Source organism: Schistocerca cancellata, chromosome 1 (genome assembly GCF_023864275.1).
Source record: "Schistocerca cancellata isolate TAMUIC-IGC-003103 chromosome 1, iqSchCanc2.1, whole genome shotgun sequence".
Classification (NCBI taxonomy): Eukaryota; Metazoa; Arthropoda; class Insecta; order Orthoptera; family Acrididae; genus Schistocerca; species Schistocerca cancellata.
The window spans coordinates 727,403,922-727,420,679 of record NC_064626.1 but is presented as its reverse complement, the minus strand read 5'-3'; positions in this window follow the sequence as shown (position 1 = coordinate 727,420,679).

Sequence of the window (16,758 nt, the reverse complement as noted above, 5' to 3'; positions counted from 1 at the left end):
GGAAGACGAATGGAATATTTCAGAATTTGAAACACGAACAGCTGCTAGCATGAGTTTCTTAGAAGTAGATACCTTAGGGGTTGCGAAGCAACTCAAAGCGCTTGATACGGGCAAGTGTTCAGGTCCAGATTGTATACCGATTAGGTTCCTTTCAGATTACGCTGATATAATAGCTCCCGACTTAGCAATCATATACAACCTCTCGCTCACCGATAGATCTGTACCTACAGATTGGAAAATTGCGCAGGTCGCGCCAGTGTTTAAGAAGGGTAGTAGGAGTAATCCATCGAACTACAGACCTATATCAAAAATGGTTCAAATGGCTCTGAGCACTATGGGACTTAACTGCTACGGTCATCAGTCCCCTAGAACTTAGAACTACTTAAACCTAACTAACCTAAAGACAGCACACAACACCCAGCCATCACGAGGCAGAGAAAATCCCTGACCCCGCCGGGAATCGAACCCGGGAACCCGGGCGTGAGACCTATATCACTGACGTCGGTTTGCAGTAGGGTTTCGGAGCATATACTGTATACAAACATTATGAATCACCTCGAAGGGAACGATCTATTGACACGTAATCAGCATGGTTTCAGAAAACATCGTTCTTGTGCAACGCAGCTAGCTCTTTATTCGCACGAAGTAATGGCCGCTATCGACAGGGGATCTCAAGTTGATTCCGTATTTCTAGATTTCCGGAAGGCTTTTGACACCGTTCCTCACAAGCGACTTCTAATCAAGCTGCGGCTCTATGGGGTATCGTCTCAGTTGTGCGACTGGATTCGTGATTTCCTGTCAGGAAGGTCGCAGTTTGTAGTAATAGACGGCAAATCATCGAGTGAAACTGAAGTGATATCAGGTGTTCCCCAGGGAAGCGTCCTGGGACCTCTGCTGTTCCTGATCTATATAAATGACCTGGGTGACAATCTGAGCAGTTCTCTTAGGTTGTTCGCAGATGATGCTGTAATTTACCGTCTAGTAAGGTCATCCGAAGACCAGTATCACTTGCAAAGCGATTTAGAAAAGATTGCTGTATGGTGTGGCAGGTGGCAGTTGACGCTAAATAACGAAAGTGTGAGGTGATCCACATGACTTCCAAAAGAAATCCGTTGGAATTCGATTACTCGATAAATAGTACAATTATCGAGGCTGTCAATTCAACTAAGTACCTGGGTGTTAAAATTACGAACAACTTCAGTTGGAAACACCACATAGATAATACTGCGGGGAAGGCGAGCCAAAGGTTGCGTTTCATTGGCAGGACACTTAGAAGATGCAACAAGTCCACTAAAGAGAGAGCTTATACTACACTCGTTCGTCCTCTGTTAGAATATTGCTGCGCGGTGTGGGATCCTTACCACGTGGGATTGACGGAGGACATCGAAAGGATGCAAAAATGGGCAGCTCGTTTTGTATTATCACGTAATAGGGGAGAGAGTGTGGCAGATATGATACGCGAGTTGGGATGGAAGTCATTAAAGCAAAGACGTTTTTCGTCGCGGCGAGATCTATTTACGAATTTTCAGTCACCAACTTTCTCTTCCGAATGCGAAAACATTTTGTTGAGCCCAACCTACATAGATAGGAACGATCATCAAAATAAAATAAGAGAAATCAGAGCTCGAACAGAAAGGTTTAGATGTTCGTTTTTCCCGCGAGCTATACGGGAGTGGAATGGTAGAGAGATACTATGATTGTGGTTCGATGAACCCTCTGTCAAGCACTTGAATGTGAATTGCGGAGTAATCATGTAGATGTAGATGTAGATTAAACTGATAATTCGACAATTTTCACACCTGCCAACACCTGCTTTCATTGGGAGTAGCATTATCATGTTCTTCTTGAAGTCTGAGGGAATTTCGCCTGTCTCATACATCTTGCTCACCAGATGGTCGAGTTTTGTCAGGGCTGGCTCTCCCAAGGCTATTAGTAGTTTTAATGGAATGTTGTCTACTCCCGAGGCTTTGTTTTGACTCAGGTCTTTCAGTGCTCTGTCGATCTCGTCACGCAGTATCAAATATTCCATGTCATCTTCATCTACGTCCTCTTCCATCTCTTTATTATTTCTCTGCAATACATCGGCCTTGCATAGAATCTCTATGTATTCCTTCCACCTTCCTGCATTCCCTTCTTTGCTTAGAACTGGTTTTCCATCTGAGCTCTTGACATTCATGCAAGTGGTTCTCTTTTCTCCAAAGGTCTCTTTAACTTCCCTGTAGTTAGTATCTACCTTACCCTAGTGATGTATGCTTCTACATCCTTACATTTGTCCTCTAGTCACCCCTTCTTGTCCATTTTGCACTTCCTGTCAATTTCATTTTCGAGACGTTTGTATTCCTTTTTTGCCTACTTTTCTGCATTTTTATATTATCTCCTTTCATCAATTAAATTCAATATCTCTTCTGTTACCCAAGGATTTCTACTACCCATCGTCTTTTTACCTACTTGATCCTGTGCTGCCTTCACCATGTCAAACTGTTTATCCTACAGAAAAAAGGAACAGGACTTTTTTGTAGGAAATTTAAAGTGGTTAAATTTTGCACTGGGATATGTGACGCCAGGCGCTGGGATCAAAGCGGTGGCGAAGGGTCGTTTCAATGTGCCATGCCTACAGCTTCAGGAACACTGCAGTCCTTCACTTGTCTACCTGAAACGGCAGCATCAATATAATTCCAACGATTTCCACCAGTGCGCTGGAGGTTAACCTGTTATAAATTATGAAAAACCTGTAAATACCAAATGAACCTGTCCGCTTCCGTAGCTCAGCGGTCAGGGAGTCTGGCTGCTATGTGGAAAATCCACGTGCGACTCCCGCTACTGTCAGGGGTTTTCCCTTGATGCGAAGACTGGACCGGAATGCCTCTCAGCCTCGCGAGGTCACCTGACGAGCTACTTGAGTGAGAAGCAGCGACTCCGGGGTCAAGAAAGCCAGCAACGGCCAGGAAAGTGGTACGATACCTCACGACCCCACTTTCCGCTCTCTCTCTCTCTCTCTCTCTCTCTCTCTCTCTCTCTCTCTCTCTCTCTCACTCACATACACACACACACACACACACACACACACACACACACACACACACACCGCAACCGCTGACGCCATTGGCTGAGTACGACAAGGAGGTTCGACGGTCCAAATTCGCCAATCAAGGCCAAACTGCGGAGCTTTCCTTTCCTTTTCGACTGAACGTGGTCTCAGGTGACAGACCTATCAGGTTACCGTCTACGACCAAGTTTAGTTTTATTCTTTCCTTCTAAGCACTCTGACCTACTATGAGATGACAAAAGTAATGAGACAACGTTGTGCACATACACAGATGGCGGTAGTATCTCGTACACAAGGTATCAATGGACAGTGCACTGGCGGAGCTTTCTTTTGCGCTCACTCGATTCACGTTAAAAAAATTCCAACGTGATTATGGCCGCACGACAGTAGCTGACACTGAATGCGGAATGTAGTTGGAGCTAGACGCATGGGACATTACATTCCGGATATCGTTAGGGAATTCAACAGAAATCCACAGTGTCAACAGTGTGTCGAGAATACCAGATTTCAGGCATTACGGTTTTCACTTAACGACAGGGAGAAGCGGTGTTTGCGTAGAGTTGTCTCTACCAACAGACAAGCAACACTGCGCGAATTAACCGCAGAAATCAATGTGGGATATACGAGGAACGTATCTGTTACGCTGCGATATCTGGCGTTATGGGCTGTAGCAACAGACGATCGCCGCGAGTTTCTTCGCTAACAGCACGACATCGCCTGCAGCGCTTAACCTGTGCACGTGACTATACGGATTGGACATCAGACGACTGGAAAACCATGACCTGGTCAGTTGAGTCCCATTTTCAATTGGTAAGAGCTGATGGTGGGGTTCGAAACCATGGAGTCAAGTTGATAACAAGGTACTGTGTAAGCTGGTGGTGGCTCCATAATGGTGTGGGCTGTGTTAACATGGATTGGATCGGGTCCTCTGGTCCAACTGAACCGATCATTGACTATAAATGGTTATGTTCGCCCAACTGGAGACCATTTGCAACCATTCATGGACTTGTTTCCAAACAACAATGGACTTTTTACTGATGACAAAGCGCCATGTGACCGGGCCACAATTGTTCATGACTGGTCTGAAGAACATTCTGTACAATTCGTGCGAATGGTTTGGCCACGCAAATCGTCCGACACGAATCCCATCGAACAACTACGGGGCGTAGCCGACAGGTCAGTTCGGACACAAAATCCTGCACGGGCATAACTTTCTCCGGGTTCTTGGTCAGCCTCGTCAATCAGCGGGACTAAAAAGTATTCCAGTATATCTAAGCACATTATTCCGTCGATTGTTTTCACTTGGGAAAAGAAAGGTCTGTAACGTGGATCTTGCTCAATACACAACAGACATTAACTTTTGGCTGATCACGAACGTATTCCAATGTTTGTCGTGGACTTTCACTGCCCCAAATCCTGCAGTTGGTTTTATTAACTTTACCTCGTAAGTCGACTAATTACTGAAGATAGTGTTTACAATTAAATCTTCATCTTTAGCCAATGGACGCAGCATTTCCCGACAAAAGTCCTTATGAGTAACCCTGTTATTATCTTAGTTATTGGACCATTTTTAATTTGTATGGTTTTAGAAGGAACAACATCTTAAAATACGCCAAACAGTCACATGTAGGACGAGCAGTTCGTGGATTGTTAACGAAGCTTTGTCTCACTTGCCCTAGGACATCGTCAGACACATACGATCGACCTGACAATTTTTATGGTGTATGAAAAACCTATGTTGAACAAAAACCTCATGTCATTCGTAAATGGTGGGCTTACTGGTTCTCAATACGAGAACTGGATCACACAGGGTTCTCGAAGACTTTGAGTCTTCAAAGAAAAACACAGCGAGCACGATCGGGACCGGTGAAGGCAGCCATCTTTGCTACTCGTACAACTGGAGCACTTGCAATGGTGTGATTTGAACTAGCGTACTACATGAGTCAAAATTTCATATACACTCAGATGATAGAAGTCATGGGATAGCGTGACGCACATATACAGATGGAGATAGCATCGCATACACAAGGTATAAAAGGGCAGTGCATTGGCGGAGGTGTCATTTGTACTCAGAAATGTTTCCGACGTGATTATGGCCGCACGACGGGAATTTGAACGTGTAATGGTAGTTGGAGCTAGATGCACGGACATTAAATTCCGGAAATCGTTAGTGAATTCAATAATTGATTATTCCGAGATCCAGAGCGTCAAGGTAGCGCCGAGAATTCCTAATTTTAAGCATAACCTCTCACCACAGACAACGCAGTGGCCGACGACCATCGCTTAACGACCGAGAGCAGCGGCGTTTGCGTATAGTTGTCACTGCTAACAGACTAGCAACACTGCGTGAAATTACCGCAGAAGTCAGTGCGGGGCGTACGGCGGACGTATCCGTTAGGACAGTGTGGCGAAATTTGAAGACGACCGTCACGAGTGCGTTTGCACGACATCGCCTGCAGCGCCTCTCCGGGGCTCGTGACCATACCGGTTGGACCCCAGACGAATGGAAAACCGTGCCTGGTCAGATGTCTGTTCACTTCAGATGCTAAGAGCTGATGGTAGGGTTCGAACACGGCGCAGACCCCACGAAGCCATGGACCCAAGTTGTCAACAAGGCACTGTGCAAGATGGTGGTGGATCAACAACGGTGTGGGTTGTGTTTTCATGGAATGGACTTGGTCCTCTGCATGTTCCGCTACTTGGAGATCAGTTACAGCCATTTCAAAACAGCGATAGAATTTTTATGAACGTCAATGCGCCATGTCACCAAGCCACAACTGTTCGCGACTGTTTTGAGGAACATGCCGCACAATTCGAGCGAATAGTTTGGCCACCCAGATCGCCCGACATGAATCCCATCGATCATTTATGGGACGTAATCGAGAAGCCAGTTCGTGCACAAAATCTTGCACCGGCAACACTTTCGCAATTATGGACGACTGAAGCGGAAGCGTGGCTCAATATATCCGCAGGGGACTTCCAACAACTAGTTGAGTCCATGCCGCATTGAGTTGCTGCACTACGCCGGCCAAAAGGAGGTTCGACACGATCTTAGGAGGTATCCCACGACTTTTGGCAACTGAGTGTATCTATCCTTTACAAATTACTCCAAGGTTAGACCTGTAAATCGCATGAATAAGTTTGTAAGAATTTTCAAAGTTGTGAGGTCCTTTTACAGTGAGCCTGTGTAAAGTTGTTCTTTTGATATACAGAGGTCACTGTAGTGTAACAGTCCGTAAAGGTGTTCAACACGGGACTGGAAATCTGAACAAGCACCAGAGCCATGGCCAGAACAGGCAGTAGTGGGCCAGGGGGTTACAATAGCAGGCGCCAGACGACACCTGAGTAGCGCGCCTTCCATCTCAAGACGTAGCATAGCACAGCCAGGGCGACTTGCGGAGGGCTGAAAGGCGAGCCCGCCAGGAAGCGGCGCGATGTGGCGGAATGAATGGCTCCGCGGCGAGACAAAAGGCGGCGCAGCGGGCAGGGTAAGCCGCAGCTTTCAGCCGCGCGGAGACGGCCGGCACGCCGCCACGCAGCCAGCGCTCTCACTGCCCCACCTGGCGCAGCGACCGCGATTAGCCCGCGCTGCGCTGCGCAATCCGAGCACGCGCCCCCACCTAAGGCACCGTCCTTGGCACAGATGTAATGGTGTCTGGCGTCTACAAGCCCTCGTTTCTGGCGTGATACTGTCCTTCGCTGCAGCTCCAAATCGACAGTTAGACTGTTAGTCGATATGAACGCTTACGAACTGTCGCAGTGGGTGTGTCAATGGACTGATGAATTCGTAGCGTAGAGATCAGAAATAAGCTCCGTACACTCGCCAGCGGTCCTATGACGTCTTCTCCGACTCACCGTCTCAGCGCGCTCAGAGACCCGACTCGATTGTTTCCTTAATGCCAAATTTTAATAGTAAATTCGTCAATTGAGTCTTGTCGGGTACAAGTGAATTCTACCAACTAGAAAGCACAGCTGGTACACGAGTCTGCAAGTATAACCGAGAATTCGCGGCATTCTACATATATATCTATATCCATTACTGATAATGCGGAAGCAACCCTTTGTGTGACGATTTTTACATACCAATACAATGAGTGATTGATCAGCCAAAACTAATGTTTTGCTCACCGCCAAACTGAGTGCCGCCTAGGGGCGTTGGCGGTCACGTGACGCAGTTAGAAAGATACATAAGCGGAGCAGAGGCTAATGTTTTGCAGTTCTTCAGTACACTGATTTGGATCATTGTGGTTTAATGCGTTTAAACGCTCTTCACCAAACCCTGAAGGTCTTCCTGAACGAGGAGTGTCACTAATATCGAAAAGATCCTCCTTAAAGGTAAAAAACCATTTTCTTGCAGTGCTCCGTCCAGTGGCATTATCCCCACACAAGGCGCAAATGTTTTTGGCTGCCTCCGCCGTTGTCACCCGTCTACTAAACTCAAAGAGAAGAAAATGTCGGAAACGTGCTATCTGTACACTTGGCACTCCATTTTCTAGCGTTCACAGCTCCACTCACTATCTCCAAATGACAAAATGTCAATACGTAAACTCAAATAGCAACAGCGAACTACAAATAAAAAAAATGACACTGGATAAGTAAACCCACAGCAACCACAATATCAACCTGCTAAACAGGAGAGCTATGAACTTATGCACCAAACTATATACAGGGTGTAAATTTTAAGTTGAAAAACCAGAATAACTCGAAAAATGAGCTTCACACGAAAAAATGTGTAGAATCCAAAGTTGATTGTTTTCGAGGGAGACAGCTGCTGGTGCTAAAATTAGCACGCCACCCCAGCCCCCTGGAGGTGGGGCGGTAGGCAACTTTAAAATTTCATATGGGAACCCTCATTTTTTTTTACATTCCAGAATCAGCTTCTACACAAAAAACTACGTACATTTTGTCTTAAACATTTGTTTTGTTTCTTCGTAGTTGGCGCTGTAATTCAAGAAAATTCATGTTCTCATTTTTGCGTGGAAAATGGTTTTGGATGAATTAAAAATACTTATTAACTTCATAAATTTTGATTCGCTAAAACTAAAACTCCCTCTCTCCCCATAGGATGAGGTTTGAGAGAGAGGAAGAGGAATTAGGGTTTTATGAATGTTGAAATCTGTGGAAAAAATTAATATTCCTTCACGGATCTGCAGTGGGGAGGAATGACGTCCATATAACAGCGGCGCCGTGATGTATGTGGTACGCAACATTCAACACTATACTCGTATGCGCTCTGTTTCTGATCTCTATGCTCAGTATCGCGCTCTTAACTGCGAGACACCGCCAAAAGCGAAAGTAACGCCTGGTATACCTTACAGGGAGTGACATGAGTCTTGCGGTTCACAACATCTATAACTAAGCTGTCATACAACATAAAAAACGCCTTTCTGATGCCGTCAATGATAAAATACATGGGGTTGTTCAAGCCACTTCAAACAAATAAAGTTAATAACGAATTTTTTGCTGGTATGCAGGTGCATATCTGCAGTCCTGGCAGACACTGAAATACCTGTGCCACAGTATCGCAGCACGTACAGGAGCCAAAACAAAACGGAGCAGCCTACTGGTAAAGTGGACTATCATGTGATAATTCGTTTTTTGCACACGCAGGTGACTCACGCAGCAACAACCTATGCTGAGTCGGTGTAACTGTACAGCAACAATGTACCATCGTTACGACACAGTTGGTACGCGGCACAGACGCTTTCAGTACGGCCAAAAAAATCTGAATGACGAAGAAGAAACTTCTTCAAGGTAAAGACAAAGGTTACGAAAGTGACACTGCAGGTTTAACCTTTCCATTCCAAGTACGAACCTGTGTTTCTCTTAAGTAAAACCACAGAAAACCAGGCAATGGACACTTCCTCCAATCAGTCAACAAAAAGAAAATGATTTATACGCAATTTTAGAAGCTTCTCTTTTAATACTCCACTCCAGACCAATGAATATAAATGAATTAATTGTGTAGGTTAAGTTTTGAATTAATTTAGTTATTTAGAATTCGTAAGATTTAACGCGCAATTTTACTGTCTTTCCTCTTAACAGATAGTTAAATTATCCCTCTTCACTGGATTATGGGCCTGCACAAATTATTTCATGATGCCTTTTTCTGTTTGTGGTTTCATTATTTTTAACATAGACGTCATCCAGTAAAGCGATATTTTCCTGTGGCACGACGCTCCTAGGCTGCACCCCGCCAAGTTAGCCTCACGGAATAGTCCGCGGGTTTTTTACAGCCCAAAGAAATACCGGCGATCGCTGCGTGGGTGTGTGTGTCTGTCCTTAGGATAATTTAGATTAAGTAGTGTGTAAGCTTAGGGACTGATGACCTAAGCAGTCAAGTCCCATAAGATTTCACACACATTTGAACATTTGACTGATACCACACCAATCCAGTCCAATTAAGACGCCGGCCGCGGTGGTCTTGCGGTTCTAGGCGCTGCAGTCCGGATCCGCGGGACTGCTACGGTCGCAGGTTTGAATCCTGCCTCGGGCATGGATGTGTGTGATGTCCTTAGGTTAGTTAGGTTTAAGTATTTCTAAGTTCTAGGGGACTGATGACCTAAGATGTTAAGTCCCATAGTGCTCAGAGCCATTTGAACCAATTAAGACGGCGCTAGCTGCCACGTGTAGCAATAGCGCAACATAACTCTTTAGTCGCTATAGCCTGAATCTACCACCGATTCCTTACCTGAGTCTGTGGGTAGCAGGAAAAGGGAGTTTTCTGAATACTCTCCCCTTTTACTACTACGTAGTGGAGTGCGATTAGTCTTCTGATAGCACTGTTTTGTGTTTTATTCTTCTTACAAGGTCTAGTTCGTTTCTTACAATTAAAACAAATGAAACAACTGTTAAAATTACTAGAATTTTCCCGACTGTGATGCGGCACACATTGAACCGGGGATTTTTTTGTAATTTTAAACTTACATTAAAAAATGATCTATTATTAAGATTTTTTACATCTTCAAATAAAAGGCTACTTCATGCTGTATGACGTTCGTAACACTGCATTGTGTTCTGTTCGTATCTCCAAACTGACAATTTATCGTCGTTCGGTTCTGAAACGTCATTTCAAAAGAATTATTTTTTATTAATACACTTCTCCTTGCTTACCTGTGCTTCTACGTCCGATAACACGATAATAAATTAAGGAAATTAACCCTGTCAGTAAGCAAAGAGGTCTGATGCTAGAAAGCAGCCAATAGCCCAGTGGGACTGTTAGTAAGTTACAGCTTTAGTCGTTTTTTCTACTTTTTAGTGGATCACACTAGCTCAATGACGATCAGTAGCTCAAGATTTCGGCGGATTAGTGTACGTCAGAAAAAAGGCAATGGTAGCCATCCACAACACTATGTTCTTGACGTCATTAAAAATAAATTTGTAATGTGTTACATACGATAATTAAGCAATGCAAAATGACTGTCTTATGTTGCTCAAAAGGAACTCTGAGTGTCTTCGCAGCAAGACATTGCTGACAATGCACAAACACAGTTAACCCAATAGAAGCTGTTTCTTAACCCATGCCCTATTCGAATTCATTACAGAGTCTCCTGAAAACATTAATTGTCGTGTGCAGATAGAGAGTCGCAATTAGTATTGACTACTCCTGTGAACACAATGATTTTATTTCTTTCTTAATCTCAATTCTGAGACAGGCACATACCCCATATATTCATAGGATATGGATACAGAACACACCTCCACCCTTTCTTGTACACCCTACATTGTTCAGATTACCACACAATACTGCTCACACAGACAATGCACACTGCGCAATAAAAGCATTTCAGACCGATAGTCTGAAATATAAAACTGTCACCCAAATCACCGAACCATTTTGTCCCGATATATTTTATCATCGATCACAACAGCGCATTATCTGCACGTGCCTTTGTTCATTTCTGAAACAAAAGAGCTATGGGGACCTGTGTAACAGTATTCCTTTTATCAGTCTTTGATATGTTATCTCCATCTGTGTGTATGACCGATGGTTTTTCACCTCTCCAATATGTATAGCGCTTAGATAATTATAAATTGCGATCTGCCTTAAAAGATGTGTGTATTCAGCTTACTGGAACCATCTCGTGCGTTGGAATGTCTGTATCGTTTAGGGAATTTAGTACAGCAGTTGTCGCCAAACTACGGCCCACAGTTCAGCAGTATTTAATAACGTAGCATCTAGCAGGTAACAGCCGAATCCAAAAACGTCAACCGTCCGTGAGAGTTTAGTTTTCCTGCTGAGCAACAAACAAAACTACTTACAGGAACAGTTCTGTTTTAAAATGAGCTTAATTTCAATTGACGTCGGCGGGTTCGGCCGCGAAATAAAAAAAATTGACAGCAGAGCATTAAGTAGCGCTGCCACTGCGGGGTCAGAGTATGTGAGATGAGGAATGTTTTATTGCTTGTCTCCCAGTACTGAGGACGCACTGCCGTGCGCGACGCGTATCGTTCAGCTGCTATGGTATACATTTTGACACGAAAGTAACATGGATCCGCGAACACGCATTACGTTCATCTTCAAATGTGATACTTATTTGTACCAAGGAACACTGAACTATTAAGGTTGTTGTAATGCAAAGCAGTGAGCAGAATAAAACTGGCATTAAAATATTTATCACACTTTTTTGATGGTGTCGCATATTCAATAGCGTATTTAAATATAAGTAAAATAGTACTATAAATCAAAATGATTCGTACACACAGTGAAAACAACACTTCGCCATGCAAGGATGATGTCACAGCTGTTAGATCGTTCAGGTTGGCAGTAATCTGATGCAGACCACAGACGACACGATGTATTCCGAATAGTGCCGACTTTTAACAATCAGTACTTCCGAACCGGCGGTCAGTTAATAGCGCCCTTTCCATAACTAACTTCTCTACATCATTCTTCTAATAGATAATGGGACAGTGGCTGTATCACTTACGTGCAGCAACAACAATAACACTGTGCGTGTTTGTATTAGTTTTATTTAATTGCAATCGGTTTCGGGTATATAATATACCATCTTCAGGTGCCCCTGCAACTCAGGGTTATCAACAAAGCAGGAACTAGCTGCTTTCGCGAAACTTCGCAATTATACTGCAACCAGACGCACCGTAGAAGAAAAGTTCCGCGGACGCTGATGCTTCCTCCTCCTTTTATTAGAGATATGGTGATGATGCCAACTGAAAGCATCACCACCCTATGTTGGCTATGGCTATTGGAGCTCATAACATACTAGTCCGTATAGGTTACCAATTAATAATAAGGTCGGGATATACACGACCAGAAATTCCTTCGCACAGTGTCAGTATCTTGAAGTAAAAAATTTGACGACCACTGATCTATAGTCTTCAACTAATGTTGTTTTTGATTGAAGACTAGTCTAAGAATAACCCTAGCATGTTTGTTTCCCACAGACTTATTTTAATATGCCGTGCGGAGGATGACATGATTTCACATTGTTTGCCACTTCCTCCCACGGCATTTTCATTTCGGGGAAGTTGCGCAATAAAATCTGACCGCTGGAGGTCTACTTTTATTGCACCAGTACTTGCATGACACGTATATGTCATAAGGAAATGAATATATATATATATATGAATATATATATATATATATATATATATATATATATATATATATATATATATATATGTGTGTGTGTGTGACTTCTGGCCGGGAGTCGCCTTCTGGGAAAATCGGCTGCCTGGTGAAAGTCGTTTTAGCTGACGCCAATTCGGCAATTTGCGCGTCGATGATGATGATGATGATGATGATGACGATGAAATAATGATGAGGACAACAAACGCACCAAGTCCTGAGCGGAGAAAATCCCTAGGTCACCGGAATCGAATCCGGAGCCTCGTGATTGAGAGTCAGCAATGCTAACAACAAGACAACTAATCTGCAGAAATATATTCTAAGAATCGCGTTAAAAAAAACTGGAATTTTTAGATGCGTTCCTTATGTTGTAGAATGCTTTCCATTTTTCTTCCCCCTGATGTCTGTTGGGGATCTCTATAATGCTGCAGAGTGAGGCAGCACACTGGTCAGCACAATGGACTCGCATTCAGGAGGATGACGGTTCAAGTCTTTGTCCAAAGATCCAAATTGAAGTATTCCTTGACTTCTGTAAATCGCTTAAGGAAAAGCCCAGGATGGTTCCTCTGAAAGCGCACGGCCGATTTCCTTAGTCATCCTTTCTCAATCTGAGCTTTGGTTCCTCTTTAATGACATCTATGTCAACGGGATGTTAGCTACTAATATTCCTTATCTGCGATGCTCGCCACAATAGCGAAGTTTTTAAATTTATATATTTATAGGCAGTTATTACAAGGTATGAGTTACACGTAACGTAACGAACACAATTATCTTCTAAGCAATTTACTGTGCAGTGAAGGCTACCTCCCCATAACACAGTGGATCACTGGCTGCTATTTCCTCTCCTCACTACAAGATACCCTCACATTGTGTCCATCATAAGTTTATGTGGAGCTCTTGACCCCTCTTCCAATCGCGTAAGGCACTGTCAGTTAAGCTTTGTCCAGCAAATATTAGCTATATACAGGGTCAGCTTTGGAGCGTGCCTGCATCTCGTGGTCGTGCGGTAGCGTTCTCGCTTCCCACGCCCGGGTTCGATTCCCGGCGGGGTCAGGGATTTTCTCTGCCTCGTGATGGCTGGGTGTTGTGTGCTGTCCTTAAGTTAGTTAGGTTTAAGTAGTTCTAAGTTCTAGGGGACTTATGACCACAGCAGTTGAGTCCCATAGTGCTCAGAACCATTTGAACCATTTTTGAACTTTGGAGCGTGCTCGGCATAGAATTCAAACTTCGATTTCAATTGCCTTTTGTAACTGTTGTAAGTAGGCTGTTTATGTTTTCTTTATGTAAGTAGGCTGTTTAGATTTTTATATTGGTAATGCCACGTAGCGCTCTGTATGAAAATCACTGGCTGTGCTGTGAGCAGTATGTGGCTAGTTTGCATTGTTGTCTGCCATTGTAGTGTTGGGCAGCGGCAGCTGGATGTGAACAGCGCGTAGCGTTGCACAGTTGGAGGTGAGCCGCCAGCAGTAGAGATGGGCAAAACTGTTCTTTTCAGAGATTGGATCAGAACTGTTCACTCCCTGAAATGAATTAGCTCTTTTTCATGACTCACCACTCATTTACAATATAAAATAAATGGAAGGCACATTGCCCTTTAAACTTGGTTTATTCCAGTACTATACCTGTATTTTGATCTTATTTGATCCTATTTTGAAGTAACAGATAATGAGTAAGAATTTTGTATTGTTTATTGAAATTTCCACGATATGACAAAGTTTTTGATTATTGACTTATTTTGCACTATCGTGGTTTTTTGGGTGATCGGAAAATGTTGTAACTTGAGATTTACATTAACAATATATTTGGCTATAACGTATTAAAATTTCATTAACCTCATACAAATACATCGAAAGCCATATATTTTTAAAGTGAACGTTTCCTTTCGAAGACGCCTAAAATCGCAAAATCCGTGCCAGAATAAGAAAAAAAAATATAAATTTGACTGTAAAACGAAAGTGCTGCATATAGCCTTACGCAGAATAAAACAAGGAAAATATTGGTGTATCACATTTTGCGATACGTTTATCAGTTCGCTCGTAATTAAAGCGTAAATTCGAGTGTCTATAATAAAAATCCTATAGTAAGAGGAGTCATCAGGAACCTAATCTAATCAGTTTAAACAAATAAAAATAAAATAAAAACAATTGATGTATACATAACATAATAATGTAATATACATAGCGGCATTACTACGAAGAACAATATCCAGTGGGGACGAACTCCGATGCAGAGGCGCTGAGTCGAGCAGGTCGAGCCGCGAGCTGTATTACTGCGTGAGCTGAGACCGCAGAGACCACAGTGACACCTGAGTCGCTTTGCTCGACGCTCTGGCTAGAGTCGAGACGGTGGGGCGAGCGTTGAGCGGGCGAGTTCCGAGGGAGGGGGTAGCGGTGAACTCACCCGCTCCGAGACAAATAGTTCGTTCCCTTGCGAGCGGGTTTTTGCAAGTAGTTCCTATGTTATCCGCTAGGTGGCTCTCTGTCCTGTTGCTCGCATCAACTGCCCAGAGGGCAGGACGTGCGACTGAAACGATCGCCGACAGAGTGCGATGCGAAGTTACGCTGCGCCAGACACTGCGCCGCAGACGACGCACAGAGACGCCACGGCATATGTGAAACACAAAATCCAATGGGGCACTGCACAATGCAGGCAGCCAAGGTAGAAGCAGGGCAGAGGCCGGCGCTGGCTGTGTTGTGTGGCGTGCACTGTGCTGTGACCAGCAGAGGCGCTGCTGATATGCTTCGTCTCTCTCTCTCTCTCTCTCTCTCTCTCTCTCTCTCTCTCTCTCTCTGCCGTGGGAAACGTTTGGAGCTACCGTTCTTTTTTTCTGAATCACTGATTGTTCACTCCTTTGAAAGATTGAACTCTATGAATTAGTTCAAGAGCGGATCCCCCATCTCTAGCCAGCAGTGGTGGATGTGGGGAGAGAGATGGCGGAAGTTTTGAAATGATCGGTTTCAGTCCATAATGACCATCCTCAGATCTTTTTTACATCATGTCCTAAAGTGATAAGGCCATAATGGCATCGTCAAAACGTATAAATGTAATCAGCATAGCATCGTCATATAGATCTAAAATAAGGTGTAGAATAGGCTGCATCGTCCACACAGTCATTATTGCAACTGACTACTCAGCTGACTGTGTGGACGATGCGGCCTATTCTACAACTTATTTTAGAGCTGTATGACGATGCTATGCTGATTATATTTATGTTTTGACGATGCCATTATGACCTTATCACTTTAGGACATGGTGTAAAGAAAGATCTGAGGATGGTCATTACGGACTGAAACCGGTCATCGTCTAAAGAATTTGTAAGATGGCAAGAACTATGCTCCTTACATGAAGTCATTAAAGGTCACCTAACTCACGTTGAGCGAACAGTAGGGCTGAACAAAAATGACTGACAAGGCACAATGTATCTTGTAGAGGGTATAGTATGGACGTATCGGAATAATTAATGTCGGGTGATGGTTTTAAAGTAATTCACATGACATGAAAACTTTGTGGAAACACGTCGATTTACTGGAGGCTAGTTTATCCCAGGGAAGTATTCATAACTGACCACGGCGCGCGGCTGGGGAGTGGCGAAGGGAAACGACAATAGGCAGCTTAGGGCGGCTCAAGATCTGAGAAAGCGGTAACGGGGCGTGGCCTCCGGCTGCCTTAAGATGAGTGACAGTGAGTGGGTGGTTGACCCCACGCTGGTGTACCGGGAAGCAGACGGAGTACTTGTACGCCTGTTGATAAATGTCTGTCGTCCCGTTTTCAGTGAAACATGCGAGAAAGCTGCGCAAAGCTACAGTGGAGCGGTCAACAGAGGCCAAAATATGCGTGTTCGTGACTATCGCAACTTCGTGCTGAATTCATGGTCTGCAGAGTCTGAAGTAAATCAGGTGAAGAGTGACAGAATGAAATATGCCAGCCTCCAGTGGAAACGTAGGACCAAGGAATTTGAAGTACTCTTCTTGGAGTCAGAATTCCGTAAAAATTGGTGTTTGTGCAGACGCTAACCATGATGGGTGGCCTGGGAGGAGCTAAATAGCAGAAGTTGAGAGGAAGGGAAATTTTGTGGGAATTTGTTCACTTCCCAGAGCAGGCATTGGCGGGAAGCGACACATAA